This window comes from Oncorhynchus tshawytscha, unplaced genomic scaffold, assembly GCF_018296145.1.
Source record: "Oncorhynchus tshawytscha isolate Ot180627B unplaced genomic scaffold, Otsh_v2.0 Un_contig_6607_pilon_pilon, whole genome shotgun sequence".
NCBI classification, from domain to species: domain Eukaryota; kingdom Metazoa; phylum Chordata; class Actinopteri; order Salmoniformes; family Salmonidae; genus Oncorhynchus; species Oncorhynchus tshawytscha.
This window is the reverse complement of record NW_024609668.1, coordinates 12,501-18,809: the sequence shown is the minus strand read 5'-3', so window position 1 is coordinate 18,809 and position 6,309 is coordinate 12,501. Positions and strand designations below refer to the sequence as shown.

Sequence of the window (6,309 nt, the reverse complement as noted above, 5' to 3'; positions counted from 1 at the left end):
GACTGAGCAGGCCCCTCGCCAGCACGGCTCTCCTCTGGAGAATTCCCAGGTGCAGCAGCAGCAGGGGCAGCTTTTCCTCGTCAACTCCCTAGGACCCAAAAGTCCTAAACTCCACATTTCCCTGTCTTAGTGGGTCCGCGAGCGTTCAAACTGTTTCTCCAACGCTTCTACCAAAAACTCAGACTGTTTTCCAGAGCAGAAGCAGCGGTTGGGCCTAGCTGCTCCCTCCCAGGGGGAAGCCATGGGGAGCGGCGGCCACCGCTACAGCATTGTTCCTCCGAGGAAGACGGCATGAAGTTAGTCGCACGCGCGTGCCTAACGGCTACGCCAACGGCACGGGTGGGCTAGCGTTCACGCAGCAGCAGGCTGTGGGAGCCGCTCGGCCCAGAAGGACGGCCACTGCAACGTGCAGTTCATCAACATGAGCGAGAAGGGCCAGCGTTACCTTGCCGACCTGTTCACCACCTGTGTGGACATCCGCTGGCGCTGGATGTTGATCATCTTCTGCCTGTCCTTCCTCCTCTCCTGGCTCTTCTTCGGCTTCGTCTTCTGGCTGGTAGCGCTCTCCTACGGCGACCTGGAGAACGAGACGCAGATGTGCGTGTCTAACGTCAACAGCTTCACCGCCGCCTTCCTCTTCTCCGTGGAGACACAGACCACCATTGGCTACGGCTACCGCTACGTCACCGAGGAGTGTCCCGTGGCCGTCTTCATGGTGGTCTTCCAGAGCATCTTCGGCTGCATCATTGACGCCTTCATCATTGGCGCCGTCATGGCTAAGATGGCCAAGCCCAAGAAGAGGAACGAGACGCTAATCTTCAGCCACTACGCTACGGTGGCCATGCGGGACAGCAAGCTGTGCCTGATGTGGCGCGTGGGGAACCTGCGCAAGAGCCACCTGGGTGGAGGCCCACGTGCGCGCCACCTCCTCAGGTCGCGAACCACGGCCGGGCTACAGCATATCCCCTGGACCAGATGGACATTGACGGGGCTTCGACAGCGGCGTTTCGACCGCTGCCTTCCTGGTGTCACCCATCACTATTGTCCATGAGATCGACGAGGACAGCCCTTGTATGAGATGAGCAAACAGGAGCTGGAAACGCCCCAGTTTGAGATGGTGGTGATCCTGGAAGGTATGGTGGAAGCCACGCCATGACCACTCCAGTGCCGCAGCCCTACGTGGCCAGCGAGGTTCTCTGGGGCCACCGTCGAGCCAGTCCTGTTCGAGGAGAATAACTACTACAAGGTGGACTACTCGCGCTCGAGAAAACCTACGCAGGTGAGCAACACGCCTCAGTGTAGTGCCAGGGACCTGGCTGAGAGAAGAAGTCACTGGCCCTGCTCCAACCCCTTCTGTTACGAGAACGAGGTGGCCCTTGAAAAAGTGGAGATGGAGGAGACGTTTGACGAGGAGAAAGAGGGAGGATGGGGAGGAGAAGGAGGAGGGTAAAATGGAGGATCAGGGTGCTATTGAGAACGGCATTGAGAACGCAACACTGGAGGAGACAAACACAGACACAGTCTCTGTACATTCTGAACACAATCAGGGATAACAGGAGTCTGACGATGCCTTCAGAAGCAAGGCCTCTAAGACGAGAATCAGAAATATGACTGCAGAGATGTTAGGGGAAATACTACATGAAATACTATTATGATAGGTTTGACCTTGCTCCTAACGGCTGTCTGTACTACTGCAGGATGGCTTTGACTGTGAGGTGAGTGTCATTTTCTGAGGAAGACACTCAGGCACAAGCTTAATGCAGAATTAACAGACCAGAAAAATGATGCAATATTATTTATTCTCTTTACACAAGTCCTCATCTGTGGGAAGCGATGGTAGATTGACTGAGAGGAGTTGATGGCTCTTCATTCTTCGTGGCACTATAGGAATGAGACGGGGTTAGGTAGCATTTTATACAGTGTGTGTGTGTGTGTGTGTGTGTGTGTGTGTGTGTGTGTGTGTGTGTGCGTATGCTGTTGTGGCGTGCGTGCGTGCGTGCGTGCGTGCGTGCGTGCGTGCGAGCCTTTGAAAAGTTGCAAGAGAACATTGGAAAGTTGTCACATTGAGACACTCCACACGAAAAAAATGATATATACCTATACTTTAGAAGTATTACTATATTTATATACTATAGTATTTACTGTAGTGTTTTGTGGATCTGTCTGTAGTATACTGTAGTATTTTCTGTAGTGTTTTTGCAGACATTACTCTAGTATACTGTAGTATTTACTATAGCGTTTTTCTAAACATTACTGTATTATACTGTAGTATTTACTATAGTGTTTTTGCAGACATTCCTGTAGTATTTACTATAGTGTTTTTGCAGACATTACTGTAGTACACTGTAGTTTTTACTGTAGTGTTTTGCAGACATTACTGTAGTATTTACTATAGTGTTTTTTGCAGACATTACTGTAGTATACTGTAGTTTTTACTATAGTGTTTTTGCAGACATTACTGTAGTATACTGTAGTTTTTACTGTAGTGTTTTGCAGACATTACTGTAGTATACTGTAGTTTTTACTGTAGTGTTTTGCAGACATTACTGTAGTATACAGTATAGTATTTACTATAGTATTTTGGTTTTATTCTCTTTTGTTATCTGTCTGTGGCACAAATTGGGGTGTGGGGGAAGGGAATGTGCAGGACATATGCAAATGCATATTTGGATACCAATACAAAGTGTACTGTAGTATTCTACTGTATTCAAAACAAGTATATAGTATGCACTAAATCAGGGTTCCCCAATTAGTGGCCCTCAGGCCGAATTTATTTGGCCCCCCCAAGTTTCATTATTTATCATTTTCATTGTTGGACATAAAAGACTGTAAAAACACCAGGAAATCAGTTAGCAAGTTATTTTTATTTGGGAAATCTGTTGCCAACTATTCCCACGCGTAATAGATATGTGATCTTATACAAATATAAGCAAAGTTTGAAATTGTTCTGTTTTAGTCAAATATTATACATTTTGCATCTTGCCACCAATCTGCAAATGATTTGTAATTATGTTCCTGGCCCCGACTACCTGCTCAAGAAAAATTAGTCCGCAGCTGAATCTAGTTTATGATCCTTGCACTACATGATCGAGGGATACTACAGTGTGGAGTGCAGTATTCTGGTACAGTATACTACAGTTTGCTACAGTTTAATCGCTGTAAACGCAACAACCAAAGAGATGTTTCTATTTTGCATATTTTGTAAATATGAGCTGCCCCTATATTTTGAATTAGCTTAGTGAATTAGCTTAGTGTTGTTTACTGGACTAATTAAGGGTGGCTGGAGAGGGATAGTGTTCGTAGAGTGGAAGGAGTGTTGTATTCCCAATCAACCAGCCTATCCTATTGTGTTCTCAACTTTCCAATAGCTGTGGAAATATAGGAAATGTGTTATCCAGAACAAAGGAAGAGATCATTTTTGTGTAAAAGATTGTGTCAGTTAGATTTCAAGAGATGTAGCTACAGCATGTAAAGTTATTTGTTTCATTTTACTGCTGCACAGTTTGACAATCTAAAATGATACACAGCTTAATCTCTGTACCAAAAGGATATTTAATTTTTTCACCCTTTGAAAATAATCTTTGAAGATTACATGTAATACCACTAATTTGGCCACAGTTTTCCAACAGGTAGTCTTCTCCATGAAACAACCTCATCTATGGTGTGTGTGTGTGTGTGTGTGTGTGTGTGTGTGTGTGTGCGTGTGTGTGTGTGTGCGTGTGTGTGTGTGTGCGTGTGTGTGTGTGTGCGTGTGTGTGTGTGTGTGGCGTGCATCTGTGCATGTGTGTATCTAGCACTGCATAGCTCATATTAGTGGTACTGTACATTATGCTTCAGTCAATCTTCTTAAGTTGTCTTAGTACAGATGTAGGATCTTAATTTGACCGGTATTGTCTCAGCAAAATAATCCTGCAGCAACCAGATTTGAGCATTTAGTCTTTTCGCCAATGTAATGTTGCTTTTGATCAGTGGTTAGGCTATTAGCTGGCCAAAGTTAGCTACATGAAAAGTGCAATACTGATAATATGTTAGTGTGGGTTTTCAGTGAATGTATATATACCGCCAAGCTCATCCAAGTGCGCTCCTCCAGCGCAGTAATATTTTCAGCGGCAAACAGAGTGGTCAAATTAAGATCCTACATATTTATAGCATCTTTTGCAACGTGAGCCTTAACTCAAGTCTCAGTAACATGAGCCATCACTTGAGATTGGGCTTTAAAACAGCTCAGTGCAAAAGAGGTGTCATATAAACCAGCAGGAAGATACATCTCAACGGTCCAGGGATGTCTAGTACAGGGGTTCCAAAACCTTTTGGCCCACGACCCCATTTTGATATTTTGGCCCACGAATTTATTTGATATTTTGGCCCACAACCCCACCATGTGAAAAAGGTGATGTAATCAGAGGCCAATGTTTACTTTTAAATTTGGGCTATGACAGTCTATTACAAATCAGTCTGACAGTACTTTTGAAGGCAGTATAGTTTGAAGTGACTGAAAATGCATCATAAAGATATTGGGAAGTTCAGAAGATCATCAGGCAACTTGTATGATCTTTTCTGTGTAGAAAAAGAACATTTCATTGAAGATGCGTTCTTTTCACCCAGTCTGATTTAGTGCCTGGTCTTGTCGTCATGAGTCCTGCGCTGATTTTGGTCAGAAGGAACAGAAGACACATACAGGATGTGCTCCTGAGTGTCTTATCTCTCAGTGACGGGGGTCATAATATTGTGTAGCTTCAACGTTTAAAAAGATAGAGCCTCATTTGTAGGAAGAAAACACACACCGCTCTGCTTATTACAGCCGCATCTAGCACCAAACGGAGGTTACTGACCTAACCCCGGTTCTATGAACCAAGCGCGATTTAGTTAATTTAATTTCAGTTTCTCTCATGACCCCATTTTAAAATCAGGCTACCACATGAGCTAGCAATCCCTACTTAGGTAAAACTCTGACCTAGGATGAGATGAAGAAGGATAAGACAGTGATTTCATTCAACGGAACTCCCACTGAATAGATGTGTTAAATAGGTCAATTGAACTGGACCAAAACAATGGAATTGCCATGGAAATGCATGGGGAAAGAGCCGTGGGGAAAGCTCCTGAGTCTCCTGTTGCCCTCAGCAAAATGTGCCTACATTAAGGCAATATTTTATGTGTACAGTGCCTTCAGAAAGTATTCATACCTTGACTTATTTCTCATTTTTGTTGTGTTACAGCCTGAATTCGAAATTGATTAAATATATGTTTTTTTTCACCCATCTACTATCCCGATTTCCCTTTCTCTTACACACCATACCTCAAAATGACATCTACTAGTATCCCCTTCCCCCTTTCCCTTACACCCATACCTCAAAATGACATCTACTAGGTATCCCCTTCCCCTTTCCCTTACACCATACCTCAAATGACATCTACTAGGTATCCCCTTCCTCCTTTTCCCTTACACACCATACCTCAAAATGACATCTACTAGGTATCCCCTTCCCCTTTCCCGCCCACACCATACCTCAAAAATGACATCTACTAGGTATCCTTCCTTCCCCTTACACACCATACCTCAAATGACAAAGTGAAACTTGTTTTTAGAAATGTCTGCTAATTTATTGAAAATAAAATAAATAAATATCTAATTTAAAGTATTCACACCCCTGAGTCAATACATTTCAGAATCACCATTGGCAGCGATTACATAATAAACAAACCACATCAAAATCTGTCACTTTAAACTAGAGATACATTTTTAGTAAGACCGAAATCGGTCTTTCAGGAAACCGGCTGTAGCATCCGAACGGCTTGACCTACTAACCATCGTGACCGTTCTATGGAAACACAATGGTGATCTCCGTTGCCTTACAACCCCCATAATCCCCATGGGACTTTGTCTGAAGTCAGTAATGCAGATGTGCCAACTTCTATCGGTAGTGTCCAACCGCTTGGGCTACAAACTAATATGACCCCCACTGTGGAAAGTGGTGCAGACTCTCACCAACACATCTGGGTTCCATTGACTCCTTTACCGCATCTATGGACGAATGAATTGGATTAGAACACTTGTTCCCATCTTTTTGACATCATCTCTGTCTCCTCTGTATGTCAGCCTGGGCTTGTGTGTCAGGCCAGACCCTCAGGATCCAGACACCCTGAGCTAGAAAGCTGAAGGAGTGTGAGATGAATGTAGGTAATAAAGTGCTGCTATAAGTTACATGTGTGTACATATGGTTAGAATGAAACGTAGGAGTCAAAATGTATTGTTTGTCTATTAAAAGTATCCATTCTGGAATAACAGTAAAAACGTGGAGGTTTTTATTT

General features: G+C 44.0%; 1 pseudogene; it reads left to right on the top strand.

Annotated features, from left to right (window-relative positions):
- Positions 1–241: 241 nt before the first annotated feature.
- On the top strand, positions 242–1,611 carry LOC121845415 (annotated as a pseudogene).
- The last annotated feature ends 4,698 nt before the right edge of the window (positions 1,612–6,309 follow it).